The sequence below is a fragment of the Pogoniulus pusillus genome, chromosome 25 (genome assembly GCF_015220805.1).
Source record: "Pogoniulus pusillus isolate bPogPus1 chromosome 25, bPogPus1.pri, whole genome shotgun sequence".
Taxonomy (NCBI): domain Eukaryota; kingdom Metazoa; phylum Chordata; class Aves; order Piciformes; family Lybiidae; genus Pogoniulus; species Pogoniulus pusillus.
The window spans coordinates 6544293-6569494 of record NC_087288.1 but is presented as its reverse complement, the minus strand read 5'-3'; the positions used below and the strand labels follow the sequence as shown (position 1 = coordinate 6569494).

The 25202-nt window shown below is 42.9% G+C and overlaps 1 protein-coding gene across 38 annotated transcripts in view; it reads right to left on the bottom strand.

Moving 5' to 3' along the window:
• NRXN1 (neurexin 1) overlaps positions 1 to 25202 on the bottom strand; it is an 841287-nt gene that overhangs the window by 543012 nt on the left and 273073 nt on the right. The gene's annotated exons all lie outside the window — the stretch shown is intronic.

Sequence of the window (25202 nt, the reverse complement as noted above, 5' to 3'; positions counted from 1 at the left end):
TGTTAGGAAGAAATTCTTCACAGAAAGAGTGATTGTCATTGGAACAGGCTGCCCAGGGAGGTGGTGGAGTCACCATTCCTGCAGGTGTTTAGAAGAATATTAGGTGAAGCATTTAGTGCCATCACTTAGTTAATTAGAAGGGTTGGACTCTATGATCCTAGGTTGGACTCAATGATCCTAGACATCCTTTCCAATCTGGTTAATGCTCTGATTCTGTTTGCTTCAAAGTACCTGTAGCCATAGTCAGCTGAAGAGACTTATGATTCTCCACCCATGATTCATAGATTCAGAGAATAGGTTGGGTTAGAAGGGACAGTAAACATCGGCCAGTGCCAACCTCCAGCCGCAGGCAGGGACACCTCTCACTAGAGCAGCCTTCTTAAGGATTCATCCAACCTGGCCTCCCTGGGCATCCTACTCCACTGTCTCACCACCCTCAATAGAAAGAATTTCTTCCTCATCTCCAGTCTAAAATCTGCCTTCTTCCAGCTTCAATCCATTCCCACTCATCCTGACTCTGAGTTTGAGCTTCTCCATTAAAGCTGCTTTTAATATTGACCTTTCATATAATATACCCTCAGGATGACTGACGTATGTCAAAGTTTCATCTGTTTCTATTCCAAGCTCTCCTTTTTAAAACCTGCAGAAAACCATATTTTGCTCTTGATCATTCTAACACAGTACACTGATGGCCCTTCTGGATTTTAACACTGTTTCTTCACTGTTCTTTACTCACTGTAGTTACTTTCTGTTCATCTTGAAATTGATAGCATTAAACTGATCAGTAAATTGAATACCTTACCAACATGAACTCCCTTTCTAGTCACTAATGATATAATTCTCCAGTTTTCCCTATTTTCACTCCCTTTCATGTCAGCAAGAAATGGACTCAAGATGTCTCTTATGGGATCCTCTGCTTTCCATTTACTGACTCTGACTTCTCCACAATGTATGAATTTCCTTGCTAATTTGCTGAGAGTGCTACTCAACAGAGATGTAGGTAGTTAAAAATCTCCCATGAGCATCCTTTGATATGGAACATCTTCAGAAGAGAAAGAATTTCTTCAGTGCCACTTGAAATATGCCTAAAGTTAGTCTGCTTTGTTTGCATTTTTCCACTGGAAAATTATTCTCAAGTTTCCCAGCACTGCATGTGGTTTTCAAGACCTTGTTAACTCATTTACTCCTTCTATCTCCATTTGCCCTCTATCAGTTATTTTGCACTAATCTATACTGATGTCCATTAAAATAATTACCTCATTAAGTTCATCTGAGCCCACTAATGGACTCCATATTCACCTTCACAGGAAAATTGCTCATCCTTTCTGGGTATTTTCTGTATCTACAGCTAAGGTGCTTCATGGCTTTTACCACTTTTTTTTGCCAGAACACCATAGAATCACAGAGCGTTGGGTATTGGAAAGGACATCAAAAGATTGCCCAGTTCAACCCTCCTGCCAGAGCAGGATCACCCAGAACAGGTCACACCGGAACACATCCAGGTTGGTTTTGAATGTCTCCAAAGGAGGAGACTCAACAACCTCTTTGGGCAGCCTGCTCCAGGGCTCTGGCACTCTCATAGTGAAAAAGTCTTTCTCTTATGTTCTCTCATGGAACTTCCTCTGCTTCAGCCTGCACCCATTGCCCATTGTGCTACGATTGCCATCACTGAGCAGTGCCTGGCTCACTACACACCCTTGTTAGAAAGGAAAGCAGAGAGTGATATACCATGGAGGCCATCTAACCCCTAGAGATGCTTCCTGTGAAATGTGGTAGACTATATTGATTTTTATTGTATATTTTTCCTCCAGATTAAATGGAGCAGTAAAGGCAGTAGATTGTCTCAAATACAGTAGCCAAATTACTTCAGCTAAACCCAGTGACCTATTTTCCATAGGAAGTCACCTCATATTATTAGTGTTCCATGGAGTCTGTGACATTTTTGATTAACTGCAGATTACAGAATAGAGACAATTTTGAAGACTAGGAGTATCAAACCTCTGGTTACATTTCATACAGATATAAATGGGTCAAGCACAGCTACACATGTCACCATCCTTGCTTAATGCATGCTGGATAAATCACTGTTGCCTACTCTGTATTCTTCTCCCAGTAACAAGATAATCTGCTGCTTCATTGGCGGCCAAGAAGGCCAATGGTATACTTGGGTGCATTAAGAGTGTGGTCAGCAGGTCGAGAGATGTTCTCCTCTCCCTGTAGTCAGCCCTAGTTAGACCATACCTGGAATATTGTGTCAAGTTCTGGGCTCTCTAGTTCAAGAAGTACAAGGATATATAGGAGTGAGTTCAACTGAGACCTACAAGGATGGTTAAGTGACTGGAGCAGGAAAGACTGAGAGATCTGGGGCTGTTTATTCTGGAGAGAAGAACACTGAGAGAAGACCTTATCAAATGTCTACAAATATCTGCAGTATGGAGCTCTTTTCATCGATACTTAGCGAAAGCACAAGGAGCAATGAACATATACTCAACCACAGGGAATTCCACCTCCACAGGAGAAAAAAAAATAGATCTTTACTGTGAGGCTGCTGAAGTCCTAGAGCAGGCTGCCCACAGAGGCTGTGGAGCCTCCTTCTCTGGAGACTTTCAAAACCCACCTGGATGTGTTCCTGTGTGACCTGCCCTAAGTGATCCTGCTTTGGCATGGGCGTTGGACTAGAGGTCTCTTCCAACCCCTAACATTCTGAGATTCATATAAGCTGTGTCTTCAACCAACCAATAGTTTCACAGCATTTTCCAACCTGGAATGATCCTGCCACAGAACAGCCTGTATGTATTAGTGTAAAAGGAGCCACAGAGAAGCAGGGGTTACAAATCCTCAGTGGCCGGGGAACAGGCTGCATCCAACATTCTGCAAACATCCAGAAAGGCTTCATTCACGAGAGCCTCATGATACAACTTAATGACACATGAAAACAAGAACAGTATCCGGATGTGTAGGTTGCAGATTCCCCATGACCATAATGCCTCTTTAGAACATGAGCACCTTGTTTACATACCACAAAAAGAGGCAATGTTCCTTCTGCTTAATTACTGAGATGCTCTTTGAGTGCATCATGATGAAGGCAGCTTTGATTCTGCACTGTTGAGGTCAATGGAAGCTTCTCCAGGTTTTGAGTGGTGGCAGAGGCAATCCCAATAAAAAATAGAGGTGATGGTTAGAGGAATAATGTAAATAGTGTAATTGATTCTAATGGAAGGTGGATGGATGATGTAAGTCAGCTTACGAATTGCACTGATTACAATGAATTATTTCTGGGCTTATACCCACATCTCTGCCTGTCCTCTCCTAAAGTACAAAGTCTACCAGCCAGCAATCAGATTTTATTGCAAAGGATCCACTCTTGTTAACACTAGATTCCCACATTTCCAATACAAATCAACCAAGTGTAATTTTGCAAGCTTCCCATCTTGTTTTAAAGCATACAACAGAAGCAGCCCTCTTTGAAAACTCAGTATCCTTCAATTTGGACTTCTAGAAGTCTTCCTGATTTCTGCAGGTAATTTCACTGACACAGTGAAAGTGGACAACAGTGAAAATTACTAGATCATTGTATCAACCTGGTTGGAAGAAAACTCCAACATCATCCAGTCCAACCTAGCACCCAGCCCTGGCCAATCAACTAGACCATGGCACCAAGTGCCTCATCCAGGTTTTTCTTGAACACCTCCAGGGACAGCAACTCCACCACCTCCCTGGGCAGCCCATTCCAATGCAAATCACTCTCTCTGCCAACAACTTCCTCCTAACATCCAGCCTAGACCTCCCCCAGCACAACTTGAGACTGTGTCATCTTGTTCTGTCACTGGGTGCCTGGGAGAAGAGACCAACCCCACCTGGCTACAGCCTCCCTTCATGTAGTTGTAGACAGCAATGAGGTCACCCCTGAGCCTCCTCTTCTCCAGGCTAAACACCCCCAGCTCCCTCAGCCTCTCCTCACAGGGCTGTGCTCCAAGACCCTCACCAGCTTTGTTGCCTTTCTCTGGACACGTTCCAGTATCTCAACATGTCCCTTAAATTGAGGAGCCCAGAACTGGACACAGTGCTCAAGGTGTCACCTGAGCAGTGCTGAGTACAGAGGCAGAATTACCTCCCTTGTCCTATTGGCCACACAGTTCCTGATGCAGGCCAGGATGCCATTGGCTCTCCTGCCCACCTGGGCACACTGCTGGCTCCTGTTCAGCTACTATCTACCAGTACCCCCAAGTCCCTTTCTTTCTGGCTGCACTCCAGCCACTCTGTCCCCAGCCTGCAGCACTGCTTGGTCTGGTAAAGTCCTGCATCTCAAAGATCAATTGGATAGAATTCTTCCTTGAGGAAATTTGAGGGAGGAAGGGAGAACAGTTGGGTTGATTGGTTGACAAACTACACTCACTCCTCTCTCCTCTGGGAGAAAGTGTTGAGCAAGCAACTAATACAGGACAAGCTACTTCCAAACCTGTAGCAAGGTCTGAATTTGTGCATTTGCTTTTTCATTACATTCAATACATCTGTGGAATTACAGAAATAATTATCATGCAGAGCAAGTATTAAAGTGCTGTTGCTGCTGTTTTTCACCTGTGTTGAAAAAGCAACTGCAATCAATTACAACAAATGGCTAGAGAGAGAAAATAAACTAGCAGTTACCAAAGAGTTGGGGCAGTTCCACTCCCAATAAACTAATACAACAGAAAGTGACAATTTGTTTTTAGGGAGCACCTACCTAGCCCTGAGAGATCTCTCCTTCTCATCCATTTGTAATGATGTAGCTTTATCCACTGCATATTCCCAAAGACATGTGCAATCAGGTGTTTTATAACCAGAACAACTCTTTTTATAGTCTCATCTTTGGTCTACAGCAGCTTATAGAACTAGTACCAACAAATAAATTGCATCAAAGCCTCACATTTTGCTGAGGCATAAAATTCACAGACTGAATCAGGTTGGGAGGGACCCTCAAAGGTCATCTTGTCCAACCCTCCACAGTCAGCAGGGACACCTCCAACTAGATGAAATCAAACACAACCAACCAATCAAAAGGAAAAAAACCCACTCACAATAAAAAAGCCACCCCACCCAACCAAAACACACCAACCCCACAAAGAAATCACTAATGAGACAACACCTACATATATCATGGTTTTGAGACCTCACCTGGAGTACTGTGTCCAGGTCTGGAGCCCTCAAGGACATGGACCTGATGGAGAGGGTCCAGAGGAGGGCCAAGAAAATGATCAGGGTGTTGAAGCACCTCTGATACAAAGACAGGCTGAGAGAGCTGGGCCTGTTCAGTCTGGAGAAGAGGCTCCAGGGAGAGCTAACAGCAGCCTGCCAGTACCCAAAGGTACTGCACGGAGAGAGGATGAAAGATGGACAGAGGCTGTTTACAAAGGCCTGCAGTGGCAGGACAAGGGTGTTTGTCTTTCATCCTGCTCTAGCACGGTGGTTGGACTAGATGACCTATGGAGGTCCCTTCCAACCCCTAACATTTGTGATCCTGCCATGGATCATAGTGGTTCAGCCAAGAAGTAACCTTAAGAACCACTGTTTGAGTTACACCAGATGTAATTCCAGTGATCTCAGCATCACTCCAGCTTGAAAATATTTAACATCAAACTATGTCAAGTGGAAAGTGCTTTGACAGCAGAATAAAAAACTAAGGTAAAGGAAGGTAAACACAAATAGCCAAGAGATAAAGACAACACCATAGAAAGCAGTAAGAAAACAATCAACAAACACAAGTGGAGATAATTTTGTATACAAGGCAATCTTCTCACCAAAACTTTAGTCTATCACAGCTATAGCTAAGGGTCAGGAAAAGGGGGAGGCAGAAGAAACAGATACAGCTCAAGAAAGAGGAGAAGGGAATCAGTTTGTGACAATTAGTTTCACCAGCATTCCCAGCACACGTGTCACAACTCCTCTGAAACTCTTTTGGCAGGTGTATGAAAGCACAGACTGTTAGGCCACATGGATGTCAGTTCATGAATTCTGAGGTCATTTGGTTTACATAATCCCAGCATCATGACAGCAAACTACCTCACAAAAGAAGCCCAGCTATAGTTAGGTACCTTGCTACCATTTCCATCTGTAACCTTCCATCTGTTTAACATCTTTGTCAGGGACATGAGCAGTGGGATTGAGGCACCTTCTGCAGATGACACCAAGCTGCTGGGTCCAGCTGACATGCTGGAGGGAAGGGATCAACCCAGAAGGCTTTGCCCCAGACAACCACATGAAGTTTAGCAAGGCCATGTGAAAGGTCCTACACCTGGGTCAGGGCAACTCCAAGCATAAAGACAGGCTGGGTAAGCAGTGGCTTGAGATCAGCCTTGAGGAGGAGGACTTGGGGGTGTCAGTTGGTGACAAACTCCCCATGAGACAGCAATGGTAACTGGCAGCCCAGAAGGCAGCTGTGTGCTGGGCTGCATCCAGGGCAGGGAGACAAGCAGAACAAGGAGAGGATTCTGCCTCTCTGCTCTGCTGAGACCCCACCTGCAGCACTGCCTCCACTTCTGGTGCCCCAAACACAAAAAGGACATGGAGGTGCTGAAGAGGAGGTCACAAAGATGACCAGAGGGATAGAGGACCTCCCCTGTGGGACAAGCTGGGACAGTTGGGGAGTTGAGACTGTTCAGCCTGCAGAAGAAAAGGTTCTGGGGAGATCTTGGAGCAGACTTCTGGTACCTGAAAAGGGACTATAAGAAAGCCAGAAAGGGACCTTTTAGAAGGGCTTGTATTGATAAGACAAAGGGCAATGGCCTTAAGGTTGAGGAGAGCAGATTAAGACTGGAGATTAGGAATAAATTCTGGATAGCAAGGGTGGTGAGACACTGGAACAGGTTGCCCAGGAAGGCTGTGGATGCTCCCTGCCTGCAGGTTTTCAAGGCCAGGATGAATGAGGCTTTGAGCAACCTGGTTAAGTAGAAGGTATCCTTGCCCATGGTGGAGGGGGTTGGAACTAGATGATTTTTAAGGCCCCTTCTAACTCAAAGCATTCTATGAATCTACAAACCTCACGAATGCATAGATTGTGTGGGTGCAAAAATAAACCCCAAACAACTAATTTTAATAGAGGAAGTACTGACAGCTTTTTGCCTTGTTTTAAAGCAAAGAATATGACACAGCCAGATGCTGAGCGAAAACCAAAATCAAACCAACAGTATAAGAGCACAGGAACCGCAGCAAGTAAATTGCCAGGAAATGTTTTAAAGTATTTTCTACATAATAAACAGCTGCAGCATGTAGGGAAAACTGCATGAGACATTTGGAAGGATACATACCTGTGTTGCTTTGTTCATTCAAAATATTAACACAGTTCATAGAAGTTAATATATAGAAAGAAACAGTTATTTCTTTAACTGCAATTTTGTCATGAACTCCACAGGAATCTGCAATCATTCTCAACATCAACTGTTTCTGGGACATCTGCAGGGATGTAGTATAATGTAATATTTGAACAAAGGTTGCTTTGATTCTGCAAAGTCAGGCAAAGCCTCAGGTTTGCTTTGTACACGTTTGAGTGTTCAACGTTTAAAGGCAGAAGTCTGAAAGAAACCTTTCATAGCTTTTACCAAAAAAAAAAAAAAAGACAAATAAAAATCCACAAAAGCCAAGCAAAGAGACTCAAAGGGAAACAGAATCTTTCTTTAGACTCCTCAAAATTGTCTTCAGTATTTATTCAATAGGATCAGAAAGCAAAATCACTACACAAGGGGGGGAAAAAAAAATCAGCTGAAAACTTCTTCAGTTCAAGATTCAAACAGAAATCGACATCATTGCTTCAATACATGAAACTTATCATCCACAAATGTATTTTATTACTATTTTATAGCACTCTTTCACCTTTTCACACCTTTCAGCAGACAAAGAAAGGATGCCAGAAACACAGAGCTCGTTCAGAAGAGCTGCCAATAGCCCTTCAGAAGGCTGACACACTTGCCCGCATGAAATAAAACACCACATCCTTAAAACCAAACTCAATCCATTTCAGTGGGTGCAGTCTCAATGTGACAGCCAAGAGTTCTGCCCTTCAGAGCACAGGAATTAAAAATAATGAAAGGGTGATCACTTATGAATATTAGAATTGATGCCCTCTCTTTGGATCCAGAAATGGAGGGCAAAAAGCAGAAGAAAAAGCAAGCTTCAGAAGTGTACTTTACCTTTGAGAGTTTTGTTGCAAAGTAATAAGAATAAGCATTCAGTGTCTAATTTAACTCTTAAACCTACAAATGCAGCTGTTTCAAACTTCAGATGAGGCTACACTACCTCCAGTGAATAAAGAAGAGTTGAACAAAAAGTATATTAGAAAGGACCATTAAAAAACAGCAACTCAAAGTTTGGTTTCAACATAGAAAGTCAGATCAGATTTTAAGAGAATACATTTTATGCTCACCTATTATTATTTAGGAATGTTCCTAGTGAAAAGTGCAGCAAGTTTATGAACGTTCACAGATTCAAAGACTGCATCAGGTTGGAAGGGACACTCAGAAGACATCTTGTCCAACCCTCCTGCACTCAGCAGGAACACTTCCAACTAGATCAGGCTGCCCAGGGAGACAGAAAGGATCATCTTGAAGGTCTCCAGGGATGTGGCCTCAACTGCATCCCTGGGCAGCCTGTTCCAGTATTTCACCACTCTCATAGTGCAGAACTTCCTCCTGATGTTCAACCTAAATCTCCCCTGATTCAGTTTTAAACCCTTGACCCTTATCCTGTCACTCCAAGCTCTTCTAAACAGTCCCTCCCCAGTTTTCCTGTAGGTCCACTTCAGATATTGAAATACATCTTTAAGGTCTCTCTGGACCCTTCTCTTCTGCAGGTTGAAGAATCCAAATTCTCTCAGCCTGTTTTTAGAAAGGTGCTCCAGATGACCACCCTTGTGGCCCCACTGCAGACCCACTCCAGCAGGTCCATGTCTCTCTTGTGTTGTCTGCACCACACTCCATAGACCTGTCTGTATTATTCTGAGATGATTGACAGTTCTTATCCCACTTGACTATTTGGATTTACCAAGCTTGCATTGCATCTGAGGCTTGATTTAGTATTAAGGTTGTAATTCTTTGTTGGGCCATTTAAATGGCACCAACCCAATGGCTTTGCTTTGGCACACTTACTCTTCCCTACTGGAAACACACAGATGATCAGAGGCAAAGGTGGGCATGTCATATTAATATTATTGTTCTAGTTCCCAGCAGCACCAACAGCAGTAGTTTAAACAGAAAAGAAGTTAAGGCATTTATTGAACATGACTGAAGGCATTGATGCATTCATCCACAGCCATCTTAGACCAGCTGAAACTATCTGCAAATCCAGCATAGTGTTGTCTGGAGAATAAGAAATTAGCCTTGGAAAATAAAATACATATGCTAAGGTGGTTGCTTGAAATCAACTGAATTATGATTTTGTTTCCAAAATGTGGTTAATATTTAGCTGCCTAACATCTGCAAAAATACCACCACAACCCCCCCAAGAAATAAAACCTTTGTATTTAACCTTATTTGAATATTCAGCCCAATGGAAGGAGATTTCCAAAGCTCCATTTGCTTGCCTACTTAAATCAGTCAGAGCAGATGCGCTCAGCATTCTGCACAACTGCTTTCTCATGGAGTGACTATAGAGGTGATATGCAAATCTTAAAAGATCCTTTTTGGGGGTTGGGTTTTCTATTCTTTCATCCAGGACAAAGACAGAACTTGACAAATCCTGCCAGTATCAGCTAGTACATTAGCTATTCAAACGTGCTCCACAACTCTAGCAACAGGAGGAATGCCAGGCAGAACAACTTTGTAGTGTTGACATGAATAAAAATAACATTGCACAGAAGTAAATACCTGACATTTCCATATTATGTCTAACAAAAAGATGTAAACCAGGCAAGTGACAGCCACTATTTTCCCTTCCTTAATACTAAATGATTTCAGGAGGATTTCCAATCACAGCATGAGCAAAGTACAGTTAAATATTTATGTCAACTAAACACATGGAGATAATTTTGCTTCCTTTCAGGTCAAACACTGATATTGCATCACAGCACATGGAATTACATTGGTAAATAGAGCCTTTTTTGTGTGTGTGTGTGTGTGAAAGAGGCAATTTGGTTTTTACTCTCCAACAGTAATTTCTGATGGCAAGCCCATAAAGAAAATAATCATCACAAGAGCACTAATAATTTTAGCTCTCAAAAACCATTTCATTTCCATAGTATTATTGCTCTTATTTTATAGATGGAGGAAATGCACCAGGCCCTCCTAGAAAACCTCATACTAGTAGGCATCTTAAAAGGAAAGCTTTCCCAGTATGTTAGCAAATCAGACAAGTCAGAACACTTTGTATGCACCTGCTTGCATCTAGCCAGGAGAGAAGTAATACAGCTGGGAGAGGATTAAAGCTGAATACTTACATGTAAGTCAACAGGCAAGACTGAAGAGTACTGAGAGTAAATTTCTCTGTTTTCACATTCTTGGCCACAAGCCATGCTTTTTTCTAGCCCTGTTCTATAAGCCTAATAAACCTGAATGAAGGAAGGTGCTACCACAGGACAGGTGGACAGGCAGGCGGTTCCCCCTACAGAGAATAAGCTGATGCTGACTATACTCACCTGAGAACACAGAACAGCATTTTTTATTCCTCTTAACATTCTTCCCCACACTCCTGAGCAGAGCATCACAGTTTCTGCCCATGGTTTGTAAGAAGCACCCATTACTGCTGTGTGAGAAGCCAGCTTTTACTGCAATGCCTACTGAATCACCACCTTCCAGAGGCAGGAGGTTGATGGCATGAAGTTTCTTCCTTTCAGTCAAACATACACAGTAAGTACAAACCAAACTTTTCAGACATGTCAGAATTTGAATCTAAGCATCCAAACTTGGATAAGCATTTGGGAAAACAACATCAATTTATGGAACTTTAGCCAATGGTATCCTGGCTTGGATTAGAAATGCTGTGGCCAGCAGGAGTAGGAAGGTGATTGTCCTCTTGTACCCTGCTCTGGTGAGGCCACGCTTTGAGTATTGTGCTCAAGTTTGGGCACTTTGTTACCAGGGGTATATAGAGGTGCTGGAGCAAGTGCAGAGGAGGGCAACAAAGCTGGAGAACTATCTGGAGACTGTATCTATGAAGAGCAACTGAAGGAGCTGGGGCTGTTGAGTTTGAAAAAGAGGAGGCTGAGGGGAGACCTTGTTGCTGGCTACAGCTACCTGAAAGGACATTATGGAGAGGCTGCTGCTGGTCTCTTCTCACAGGTAATTAGTGATAGAAGAAGAAGAGAATGGCCTCAAGCTGCAACTGGGTAGGTTTAAAGTGGGCATAAGGAAACATTTTTTCCCAGCAAGAGTGGTCAGACACTGGAATGAACTGCCCAGAGAAGTGTTTGAGTCACCAACCCTGGATGTGTTTATTAAGTCATTTGGATGGGATACTTTGAGACATGGTTTAGGACGCACCTTGTAGAGTAGGGTTCTTGGTTGCACTTGGTGATCCTGAGGGACTTTTCTAACCTGAACGTTTCTGTGATTCTGTGAACTGAAGTCAACTTCCAACATCTCAAAGCACCTCCATAGATAGAAACCAGCTGCATATTTCAGAATTACAACTTTGGACTTCAGTAGGATTTTGGGGAACTATCACAGTTGTAATAGATTGTTATGAATGAAATACAAATAAAATGTGTGTGTGAGAGAAAGCAGCAGAACTCTCAGAGCAGGAGTTGAAAGAGGACTGTGCCTGGTAAACAACACAGTTCCCCATTGCAAAACTAAGAAAAAGCTGTTTCTGTCGAGGTGAGAATGCCTATGCCCAGCCAGGAGCACCACACAGACAACCCCTCAGCAGAAGACTGCAATCCCAAAGCAGAAGGATGACAACATGGTTGTAGTGTTATCACAAGTGCCATTTATTTTCTGACTAGCCTTCCAAAAAGAAAGCAGGTTGAAGCTGATGCTTAGGGTTTAAGAACTACGAAGACTGAAATAAGCAAAACTCTAAAGTAGAATACCATGCCACCAGAACACCTGCTGATTCATGAGCACAAAGGATCAGCGCAGAGATTAGTTTGCCATTGTCAAAGGGACCTCAACAGATATGAGTATTTCACATCTAGCATCCCCTCAGCTTCACGCCGAACACTGGAAATCCTGGGCAGACCACTTAGAAGTTTTGATCAATAAACTGATGACTGAAATTTATGAGAGGACAGGTGAGACTTGATAAAAGGATTCACATATTTTGCTTTCAAAAGCCCAGATGACTCCCCCTCTTTCAGATGTTTGCATAGATTTGTTTAGTTACTTGAACTCCTTAATTTTTACTAGAGGTTAGCAATACTTAGGGTAAGCCTGCAACAGCAGAACTCCAGTGCTCTAAATAGGAGCTCAATGGTTCTTCTAAATTAGCATCTATGTGCTTCACTGAAATGAAACAGAAACCCAAGAAAACTACAACACAATCAACACCAGTTACAACAGAACTTTAACATGCAAAAATCCACGCTCCACTATCAAGAAAACACTTTGTGGTTTGTGGTCAAAGATTTGATTCAGGCCATCTCTCAGTTCCACTTGTTTATAAAGAAGTAGACTTTTCTGTGCATTCCCTGTATTATACACAGAAACCTGCTCTTTATTTATTCATTAGTGTCATGACCCAAGTACCCAGGACAAGTGGCAAAGACTGGAGTGCTGGAACTTACCATTCCCAAGAAGATCAGCACATGAATTCTGTGACTGCCTTTGACTTTTGACACAACAAGTGTTACTATGGTCACAGAGGTCTGCTAAAGGGAAAAGGACAGTTGCAGGCTTGGACAATTGCAGAGGACATAGAAGAAATTGAAATCATTGGTAAAAAGCAATATCCTTGTGCAAAAAGCTGAACTGATGAAGAATTTAAGGAAAGCAAGCAAAAAATTGACTGTGATCACAAGAAAAAAACCTTTGAAGACCAACGTAGAAAACTCCACTGCTAAAAACTAGAACTATAAAACTAATGGCACAAAGATGTTTGCACATGGCTCTGCCTACAAGCAGAGACAAAAAAACCTTTTGAAGGCCAAGGTAGAAAACTCCACTGCTAAAAACTAGAACTATAAAACTAATGGCACAAAGAAAGATGTTTGCACATGGCTCTGCCTACACGCAGAGGCTTAACAGTCCATGTTAACATCTCAGACCATAGCTGTAAATACCATTGATGAATTCAAGGGGCGGCAGGCATTGTCATAGTGCTGGGAGAGGAGAGGGATTAAAGGCAATGTGGATGGGGAAGTCACTGAGGTTAAGATGAAATTTCAAGTGGCTCCATGTTCTTGTAGCTCAACATTAAATCTGTCTCCTTAGCAAGCCCTTACGTGCTTGTGGGTAATAAAGTTTCTAAGTTGTCAAAGCATATTTCAATGGTCTGCTTACCACAGCTATTCAGTTTTCTCATTAGCATGGATTGCTCTTCCGTAAGTTGTATTTTAAATAGATGTCATTAAATATTAACTTTAACTTAGCATAATTACATTAAACCTTTAGAAGGTAGCTTTGTTTTTTTTAACCTTGTTACAACCTGAAGTGGATCTATGCCCTATTTATTGTACCATAGGTATGCAGGGACTTCAAATACAGGAGTCTAACTTATTCCTGTAAGCATGGGGTAACATTGCACAACAGTATACAAAGCTGGAAGCAGTTTCCAACCCTCCTGAAACTCCACAGAATGTCCAATAGGTGCACTCATACACACAGGTAACCCATTCACCTGGACCTAAAAGACTATCAGAAAGCAGAGATCAAAGACACAGAGCTACTTTGATAAATGGAGGTTTGATACAACCGTTTCATATCCCACAAGAGCTAACTGTAATCATTGTAAAAGGAAAGATTTTCTCTACCACCACTGCTTATTTCTTCCCTTACATTCTCTTGGAGTTTCTCCTGGCCTGTTTTTTTCAGCTAATACTCATACAATGAAGACAATTTGTTTTAAAAAGCACCACCTTCAGGTGCCACTTGCTTCAAAACATAGGAATGTGTTTCAAAATACAGTTTCAAAGATTGCATTGGGTTGGAAAAGACCCTCAGATGTCATCTTGCTCAAACCCTTGCACTCAGCAGAGACACCTCCAACTAGTTCAGGCTGGCCAGGGACACATCAAGGATGACCTTGAATGTCTCCAGGAATTGGACCTACACAACCTCTCTGGGCAGCCTGTTCCAGTAACTTACTATTCTCACTGTGCAGAACTTCCTCTTGATACCCAACCTAAATCTCCCCTGCTCCACTTGAAAACCACTGCCCCACGTACTGTCATGACAAGCCTTTCTAGCAGTCCCTCTTTAGCCTCCCTGTAGGTCCCCTTCAGATACTGAAATGCAGCTCTAAGGTCTCCCTGCAGCTTGCTCTTTGCCAGGCTGAAGCAACTCTCTGCCTGTCCCCACAGCAGAGGTTCTCCAGTCCTCTGACCATCCTCTGGACCACGTCTAGCTGGCCCATGGCTCTGTCGAGGCTCTAGAGCTGGACACAGCACTGCAACTGCCAGGTATGTTATAAATTGCCCTGCAGTAACTCAAAATGCACAAAATGCTCTTTGGCAAAGTAGTCTCCCAAAGCGTGTGGATTATTCTGTGTATACAAATTGCTCAAGAGGCACACTGCCAAAACATGACCTTTTCAAAAGAAAGATGAATTGAGAAATATATCCTCCCCACTTCCACTTTTACTTCATCTAGCTTCTCCAGATGAAGCTGCATATTTTGGAGTTGGGAAACAGGAAAAATTTAGTGACTGCCTTCTCTTTTTTGACAAATTCTGTGTTGTTGGCTACTTTCTGACAATTATGTTATGTGAACAAAATCCTCTTCAGCTTAAGGTTGGAAAAGCAACATTTCCACCACAGTATTAGCAAAACTTCTTAGAATCAGAATCATCATAGAATCAGTCAGGGTTGGAAGGGACCACAAGGATCATCTAGTACCAACCCACCTGCCATAGGCAGGGACACCCTACCCTAGATCAGGCTGCCCAGAGCCTCATCCAGCCTGGCCTTAAACACCTCCAGGGATGGGGCCTCAACCACCTCTCCGGGCAACCCATTCCAGGGTCTCACCACTCTCATGGTCAAGAACTTCCTCCTCACATCCAGTCTGATTTTGTTTGTTTTCTCTTTCCTTGAACAATTAAATGGTTCCTTGCACATTAACACATTCAATTCTCTGCTTCTGAAAGCAATACAAGTTTTATTAATTCTGCTCTCTTGAGTTGCTCAGGAGAGGACCCTGAGCCAATACATACCTAGGCAAAAGTTTGCCAAACATTTCCCAGGAGCAATGGATACTAAACATTGTGATTTGGGTATCCCATCTTTCCAGAGACTACACATTTTTCAGATGCAAAGGAAGTATCTCAGTGGAAAGATTCAGACTCACAAAATTGCATTGGGTTGGAAGTGGCCCACAAAGGTGATCTTATCCAACCCTCATGAAGTCAGCAGGGACAACTTCAACAGATCAAACAATAAAAAGAAGTGAGAAACAAAACAACAAAAAAAGCAGAGATCTATAAAGACTGCCTAGAAAAGGCAGCAAGATTAATAATTAATGGGAAACAAAAAGAAATAGAATACCAGGGCAAGGCAGAAATTGTGATTTTTGGAGGCAGATGGAGGATGTCAGAATTAGAACAGCTGGGGAGAGCTGATGATATGAAATTTGCATTAGAATTCACACATAAATTTTCTAAAGGCTGATTCCAGAGTGGAAGGCAGACAGTAACCATAGAAATCCAAAAAAGTAGCAAATGGGAAAAAAAGCCAAATTCATTAGGGAAAAAAAAAACAAGAAAGTTAGGGAGTTGAAGAAAAGGATGCTTAGAACCCTGCTTGAAAACATAGATTTGCACTGATCTTTATTGGCTATCATAAAAGGAAACAACATTCCTTAAAAGAAGCAGTAGGGGTTGGGCAAGACGACCTTTGAAGGTGCCTCTCACCCAGATGCAAGTTGCGAATCTACAGCATTAATGAATAATCTCAGCCAATGAGAAATTTTACCTTGTTTTGAGGTCTTCTACTCCCTGTTTTTACATTATTTCAATATTGCAACCTTTCTAATAAGCAGCAGCAATCTTTTTTGATGATGGCCTGTTCTAGACAGAATTTTGTACTGCTTTCAGAAAGATTGTTTGCTCCTCATAGAATCATAAAAAGGTCTGAGTTGGAAGAAACCTCCAAAAGTCATCTACACTAACTTCTTGTACAACAGAATGAAGGACATTCTCAACTAGATCAGGTTGCCCAGAGCTTCAGACAGTTCTCATTGACTTCTCAAAACTGCATTAAGAGGCCCTCTGGAGGGCTCTAGACTAGATTTGCTTCAGTGTATCTGCAACGAAACAGGGCAGCATCACACACACTACAGTCTTTTAGAGCACAGAAGAAAGACAAATGTTCACCATGTCCTGACTGCTGCAAATGCACAGTCCCATTTCAGACACTCATTCTAGAGGCTGTCTTCACTTTACCCACCCTGAAATGGCTGGGAAAATGAGTTAAGAAGTCAAAGATGTTATCAGTCATATCACTTCTTTCTCTAGCACTGATTGCCTGCTGAGATGTATTTGGGTCTTACCAACACAAAACACTGTTTAGACCCAGTCTTTGTCCTCTTAATATTTGGAGAAGGTAAAATGAGCACCAATCTGCATCAGGTTATAAGGAACTCTCAAAAGTCATCACTCCCTGCAGTCAGCAGGGACACCTCCAACTACATCAGGCTGCCCAGGGACACTCCGAATCTGATCTTGAATGTCTCCAGGAATGGGACTTACACCACCTTTCTGGGCAGCCTGTTCCAGTATCTTACCACTCTCACTGTGCAGAATTTCCTCCTGATATCCAACCTAAATCTCCCCTGCTCCACTTGCAAACCATTGCCTCTCATCCTATCCCCACGAGCCCTTCTAAATAGTCCCTCCCAGCCTCCCTGTAGGTCCCCTTTGGATACCGAAATGCAGCTCTAAGGTTTCCCTGGAGCCTTCTCTTCCCAGGCTGAACAGCTCCAATTCTTTCAGCCTGTTTTCATAGCAGAGGCTCTCCAGCACTCTAATTATCTTGGTGTCCCTCCTCTCGACCCACTCCAGCAGGCCCATGCCCCTCTTGCGTTGGGGGGCCCAGAGATGAACACCGTACTCCAGGTGAGGTGTCCCCAGAGCAGAGAGGCAGAATCTCCTCTCTCAATATGCTGGACATGTATCTTTCAATGTACCCCAGGCTGCCACCAGCCTTCTGTGCTGCAGGTGCCCATTGCTGGCTCACATCCACCAGCACACTCACACACACACACACACAGAGTATCATCAGGGTTGGAAGAGACCTCACAGATCATCAATCCAACCCTTTACTCAAGTCACTTTCTGCAGGGCTGCTGCCAATCTCAACCTTCCCCAGCTTGGACTGATATTAAGGGTGCCCTGACCCAGATGCAGGATCTTGCACTTTGCCTTATTGAATTTGATGATATTCTCCTCAAGGAAATTGATGTGAATACTTGGCATTCTGAGTGGCCATGAACAGCTTGAAAAAGGCCAGTTTGGGGTTCAGCTCTGCACAAGCATTTTAGTTTTCAGTGCTTTACTGGGCCAAGACTTTCCACACAATCTCATACATAATGCAACTTAAAAAAAAAACAACCAAAACTAACAGAAATGATACACATCAGAAATAACTTCTGAAGCAACCAATAAGCTGCTAACCTTTCATAAACCAGATGACAATGACTCCTGACTTCTCCCAGAATCAAATGATTTCACAAACCTCTACATCCACATTCTAATAATCCTGCACAATACATTCTATGACCAGCAGTCATGGAACAACACCTCATAGCTACATTGAATCTACACATACCTAAACTTTGGCAAGAGTTTTGCTTGTGACTTTTAGTTACATTCAGTTAGCTAGGCAACTGATTTATTCAGTCAGCTAGGCAACTGATTTATTCAGTCAGCTGCAGTAAATCTCAAAGGGTTTGGGGAATAAGGAGGATATGGAACTGTTGGACTGAGTCTAGAGGAGGCCAGAAAGATGCTCAGAGGACTGGAGCAGCTCTGCTATGAGGACAGGCTATGAGAGTTGGGGCTTTTCAGCCTGGAGAAAAGAAGGCTTGGAGGAGACCTTGGAGTGGCCTTCCAGTATCTGAAGGGAGGGACAATTTACAGAGTCTTGTAATGGCAGGATGAGGAGTTATGGGTTAAAACTGGCAGAGGGGAGATTCAAACTAGATGTAAGGAAGAAGTTCTTTACAGCAAGGGTGGTGAGACATTGGAACAGGTTGCCCAAGCAGGTTATGGATGCTCTCTCCCTGGAGGTGTTCAAGGCCAGGTTGGATGAGTCCTTGAGTGAACTGTTCTAGTGAGAGGTGTCCCTGCCAATGGCAAGAGGTTGGAACTAGATGATCTTTGAGGTCCCTTCCAACCTAAACCATTCCATGATTCTATGAGTAAGTGTTTAAAGCAAGATCATTCCAGTTTTTCCACTTCAAAATCCACATCCACTTTTAGGAAATCTGTGACAGGCCTGAAAGGTGTAAATATTCTGATCTCTATCTAAACCCCTTAACCAAGTCATAGAATCACAGAGTGGCCTGGGTTGGAAGTGAGCTTAAAGATCATCCAGTCCCAACCCTCAACCCTCTTGCTATGCACATTGCTGGGTCACATTTAGCTTCACATCAACCAACACCCCCCGAAACCCTCATTCTCCTCAGGGCTATCAATGCACTCATCACCCAACCTATACTTGTGCTTGGAATTCTCCAACCCACGTGCACTTGGAATTGCTTAAGTAACTTAAGCAATTGAGAGGGCAGGCCCACCTCTCAAGGTTCCTCTGGATAGCATTCTTGACTGCACCACATAGCTTGATGTTGCTGGCAGACTTGTTGCAGCTGCCACTGACAACAACTTTTAACAGCACCAGGCCCAGTATCATTCTCTGAGTGAGGAATTTCACTTGTCACTGGTTTCCATGAGAATATCAAGCCCCTGACCACCACCTTCTAGAATCATAGAATCAAACAGGTTGGAAGAGACCTCCAAGATCATCCAGTCCACTAGAACTGGATTTTAAGTGCAAATGGTATGATTTTGAGTGCAATACAGCCAATTCCTCATCCACAGAGTAGTCTATCCATCAAACCAACATCCTTCCAATGTAGAGACAAAGATTTTGCGTGGGAGAGTGTCAAATGCTTTGCACAAGTCCAGGTAGAAGATGTCAGTTGCTATTCTCTTATCCACCACCACTGTGACCCCACCGTAGAAGACCACCAAGTTTGTCAAGACACAATCTCCCCTTGGCAGTCCCCAACCATCTCCTTGTTTTCCATGTACTGTAGCATAGATTCCAGGAGGATCTGCCTCATGACATTGTTCTGCACAGAGGTGTGTCTAACAGACATATAGTTCCCTAGGTCTTGCTTCCCCCAGCTTTTGAAACAGAGGTTTCATTTCCCCCTTTTCCAAGCAGCAGGAACCTCACTGGACTGCCACAGCTTCTTCAGTACAATGGAGACTGCCTCAGCCACTTCATCCACCCCCTCCCTCAGGATTTGCAGACTCATGCCATAAGGCTCCATGGGCTTGCACACCCTCAGGTTCCTTAGATGGTCTCCAATCTGATCTTCTCATAAGATGGGCAGTTCTTCATTCCCCCAGCCCCTGCCTTTGCCTTCTGCAAACCAGGGGGTGTGGCTGGAGCACTTGCCAATGAAGACTGAGGGAAAATACTGTTGAGTTCCTCAGTCTTCTGCATGTCCTGGGTAATCAGGTCTCTTGTTTCCTTCTCGAGAGGGCTCACATGTTCACTGTTCTTCCTTTTTGGCTCGGACATACCTAAAAAAGTTCTTCTAGTTTGCCTTGATGCATCTGGTCAGATTTAATTCTGTCAGGGATTTTCCTAGCCTGATTCCTGGCTGCCCAGCCAATTTGACTGTACTCCTCTTCAACTACCTGTCCTTGCCTCTCCTTCTGCAGGCTTCCTGTCTGAGTTTGTTCATCCAAGAAACACCTCCTGGTGGTTTTGCTCCGTTTCCCTTTGTCAGAATCCATTGCTGCTGAGCTTGAAAGAGGTGATCCTTGAATATTACCTTCCTTTTTTCCAAGACTCTATGCTATGGTACTCTGCCAAGTACCATGGGATCCTTGAAGTTGCCAACGTCTGCTCTCTAGAGCAGCAAGTTTGCTGTGCACCCTCCTCACTGCCCCAAAAATCTTCTTCTCCACCATCTCACAGTCACTGAAGCCAAGGTAGCCCTTGAGTTTTACATTCTTTAACAGCCCCTGCTTGTTGGTGAGAACAAGCTCCAGCATTGCACCTTTCCTTGCTGACTCCATTATCATCTGGACAAAGAAACCATCTCTTGGATTGTTTCTGCTGTTTGTCTCTCCAACAGACACCCAAGTGGTTGAAATATCCCATGGTTTGGGAACATCAAGCTGTTCCTATCTGTCTAGAGAGGGCCTCAGCTGACTGGTCTTCCTGGTGAAGTGGCCTGCAGCAGATCCTCACTATAATGTCATAATTGTCACAAGAATGCACACATTATCTCCTGTGCCTCTGTTCACCAGTGTGGAAAACAGAGCAAATTATGTCCCCAAGGCATAAAGGAGTTTGTACCTTCAAAGCTGATATTCCTGCATTAAGTACCTATGGAAAGCTTCAGTAGAAGATGTTGTTATTTTTAGACCAGGTCTAATTCTCTGTGTCCAAAAATAAAATGCCTTATCTCCAACACATTTATTTTGCTACCACCACAGTTACCTTCTGGTAATGCCAGAAGGCCAAAGTCACAGTGGGATTCTGTAACAAAATAAGACAATCTCTGCAGAGAGGACTTCATAATGTGTCTCGTATGCTTTCACTGGGCCAGGAAAGTGACTCTGGCAATAGAACACAAACTATGACATGAAGAATCAGCACCGCTCTGGACTTACTTCCCATCTCAGACAAAAGACCTCCTGCAGGCTCTGCAATTCTGCCAACATGACAACAATGCTTTGTGTCTTGTTATGCTGCTGAGGAAACAAATCCAAGCACCTCGCTCTTCCATTTTACTTGACTTACAACAACCTGCCTGTGTGGATGGCAGGGAAATGTAGGACTTCCCTGAGAACCAATGCTACCTTCCTCAGAGAAACAGCTGTTTTCTTTTGCAATAAGTCCCTGCACAGCTGTCCCCAAGGCAGCTAACATGAGGAAATAAATGCTTAATTGTATATATTCAACCTGCATTCAAGCAATATTTAGTAGATGGGTTGCAGCATGGTTAAGTGGTTTGCTCTTTACAATGCCAATGGAAAAAAAAAATCAACCCGCAATAAACAAAAAAATAACAGAAATAGTCCTTAAAATTGCTACTTTTCTTTTTCATCCTAGGAAATGGATCATTTGAGCTCTGAAATATTTTTGGAATACTATTAAACTACTACAGCTACTAAAATCCCTAAGTAATAACCCTCAAATAAATACATGACAGTCAAGATGATCTCAGTTCAGAGAAGGTTTTGGCAGAAAACTGCCTTGATGGTCGCACCATATGGCAAAATGACAGATGTCAAAAAGACCTCAGAGATCATCAAGTTCAACCCCTCTGCCAGAGAAGGATCACCTACAGCAGACCACATAAGAACACATCCATGTGGGTTTTGACAGGTTTCAGAGAAGCAGACTCCACAACCTCTCTGGGTAGCCTGCTCCAGGACTCCATCACCCTCACAGCAAAGAAGTTTCTCCTCATCCCGAGATGGAATCTCCTGTGTTCCAGCTTGTACCCATTGCTCCTTCTATCACTGGGCACCAGCAAAAAGAGCCTGGCACCTTCATTCTGACACCCACCCCTCAGATATTTATAGACATTGATCAGATCCCCTCTCAGCCTTCTCTTCTCCAGCCTAAACAGCCCCAGGGCTCTCAGTATTTCTTCACAGTAGAGAGATTCCAGTCCCCCAATCATCATCTGTTGGACTCTCTCCAGTATAATTGTGGAGTGCAAAACTGGACACAGTATTCGAGATGCGGTCTCATCAGGGCAGTGCAGGGGAGCAGGAGGACCTCTCTAGAGCTGCTGGATACATTTTTCTTGATGCACCCCAGGATGTCATTGGCCCTTTTGGCCACGAAGGGCACATTGCTGTCCTATGGAGAACTTGCTGTCCACCAGGACTCCAAGGTCTTTCTCCACGGATCTGCTTTCCGTCAGGACAGCCCCTACTTTGTACTGGTGCCTGGTGTTATTCCTTGCTTCAAAGGACAGCCATCCTATCAAACAACAGTGTCTTAATTTATAGGGGAAACCAGAGCAAGAGAGGTCTTAATCATTTATAAATTATCCAGGGAATGGTAGATGGAAGCAAAGGTAAGGTAAAAAATTTGGGGAACGCAAACTATAACTGGGTAGTTTGCATACAAAAATGGCAACAAAATCAGATATGACAGCAGTAAAGAAAACTCTTTACAATACTGGTAAGAATTTGTAAGATGTTTCAATAAATATGGAGAATTTTATTCCAAATGGTATTCAGCACCACAGAAAAAGAAAAGCCTCACACGCTGGTTCCAGACAACAAGAAAGGGGATTGAGTTCTACTGAAATATAGATTTCATATTCTAAAATATCATTTGCTCAGGCTTCACTTTCTGGTGGTATTGCTGAAAGGAGGATGGAGCCAGGTGGGGAGTCAGCCTCTTTGCCCTAGTAACATATTGTAAGATGAAAGGAAATGGCCTCAGGTTGCACCAGGGGAGGTAAAGGTTGGACATTAGAAGAAAACTCTTGACTGAAAGGTTCTCAAAGGCTGGAACACGCTGCCCCAGGGAAGTGGCTGAATCCCCATCCCTGGAGATGTTGGAAAGATTCAGAGATGTGGTGCTGAGGGCTATGGTTTAGCACCAGTCTTGGTAGAGTTTGATAATGGTTGGACCAAATGATCCAGTGTTTTTTCCAGCAGAAACCACTCTCTAAGTTGATGACTCTTCATCACAGAATAACTATGTCTATACTTGCTGCTGTTTTTATTAGCTAGGAGAGAGTACACTGGTTTTGGGGACAGTGATGATGTTTTTTGGTGGGGAGGGTGGGAGGAGTTTATAACATAAACTGTGCTACCTTTTTTAGGTAACATACAGCCATTTAAAATAGGGCTTTCAGCTTCTTGGCATTAGCCTGCAAATATTTTTAAGGAGAAAGCAATGTTAAATATGTGCCAGTTTGTACGAGTGGGAATTTAATGAGTTCCACTTAGCACTGAGATGAAATTCTGCAGTGAATTCAGTTAGGCAGCATCAACTATGCAAGGAGAAGGCCAAAAAGGAAAATCACCACTAAAAAGATTTGGTTTGGGGTCCATTCTCATAGCACTCTGTACAAGTCTTGTTCTTGCATTTTCTTTCAAGTTATTGAAATTAGTTGACAACTTGCACACAAAAGAACCATTTCTGACCAACCTTTCATCATAACAATAACTTCAGACGGTAGAATTGTCTCTGTATTTGCAATGAAGCAAATTTTAGAGTACCTTTAGTATTTTTAATAGAGCAAGAAGCATTTGAGGACACTCGAGTGTGGAAAAAGGGTCAAGGTTAGTCACAGTGAAATTACAGAATCATAGAATGGTTTGGGTTGGAAGGGACCTCCAAAGGTCATCTAGTCCAATCTCCTCTGTAGTCATCAAGAACATCCTCAACTAGGTTGCCCAGAGTCCTGTTGAGGTTGACCTGGAATATTTCCAGGTACAGAGTCCCAACTACCTCCCTGAACAACCTGCTCCAGAGTTCCACGACCCCCTTAGTAAAGGGAAATACCTGAAGGAGCAACGAGGTTCTTTCAGCAACTGACAGGATTTTAGAACTAAAACCAACAATGTGAACAGCATCTTGGGATTTGAATGTTAAATGAACTTGCCTCTTGGAAGCAGTAAAAAACAGGTGTTTTTAAAAAGAAAGGAAAAAAAAAAAAGAAAGAAAAAGGCAGGATATCTAAAAGCACAAAAAGCACATGGGATGAAAGAATTCCTTACTAGAAGAAATCTGAAGGACACTTGGGAAGCAAGTCTGGAGAATGAGTAAAGAGATCTGTGAGAAATTGAGGTCAGAACAAGAGTGCATGGAATTGTTCAGCCTAGAGAAGAGTCTGGAGAGACCTTAGAGCTGCCTTCCAATACCTGAAGGGATCCTGTAGGAAAGCTGGAGAGGGACTTTTCATGAAACTGTCTAGAGACAGGACAACTGGAAGTGGATTTAAATTGCGGGAGAACTGGTTTAGATTGGATCTTAGGAAAAAATTCTTCACTATGAGGGTGGCAAGAGAAGTTGCAGAAGCCTCCTCCCTGGAGATGTTCAAGGCCAGGTTGGATGTGGCCTTGAGTAACCTGGTCTAGTTGTGAGGCATCTCTGGTAGGGAGGTTGGATTACATGACCTCTAAGGTCTCTTCCAGCCTTTGCCATTTTACAATTCTATGGTTCTATGAAAAGGGACAAACGGTTTTAGTTTCATTTGAATTCTATAGTGACAAAATCAGCCAAAGCCTAAACCCAGTTATTTGAAACCTAAGGATTCCTTATTGTTATGAAGTTGCTGGGGTTTGTTTTATTCTTCATTCTTGGTTGTTTCTTATTCCTGAAAAATTGCGTAGAATAAAGAAAAAAAAAAGTTCTCCTCTGAAATTCTACTTTGTAAGCCTTTAGATCCTTCCATTTAAACTTCTTGTATAATTTAGCACAAGCAATTTAAACTCAAAGAGAACAGTTTAGATTAAGTGAAGGAAAGGAAATCCACAAGCTTCTCTAACTTCAAAATCAGCACCTTTGTAGCAAAAGTTGATGTCAGAAAGGCTGTGAGAGTTCCCACCAACATTAACCTCAGCTATCAGGCAAATATATTCTACATCAGCTTTTCTGACAAAACCAAGACTACCAAACAAAGCCTAGTGCAAGCACAGTACCACCAATGCCCAACCCTTAGCTTATTATATTTAACCATTTGTGGGCCAAAACAGAAAGCACTGCCATTTCATGGCCATTCTTTAGTGGACAATCAAGAAGTGCTTCAAGAGGTAGAGATTTTCAGTTGAAGTCTCCAATGATGAAATTCATAGAATCACACAAAGTTAGGGCTTGGAATGGATGTCTAAAGATCATCAAGTCCAATCCCTCTGCCAGAACAGGATCA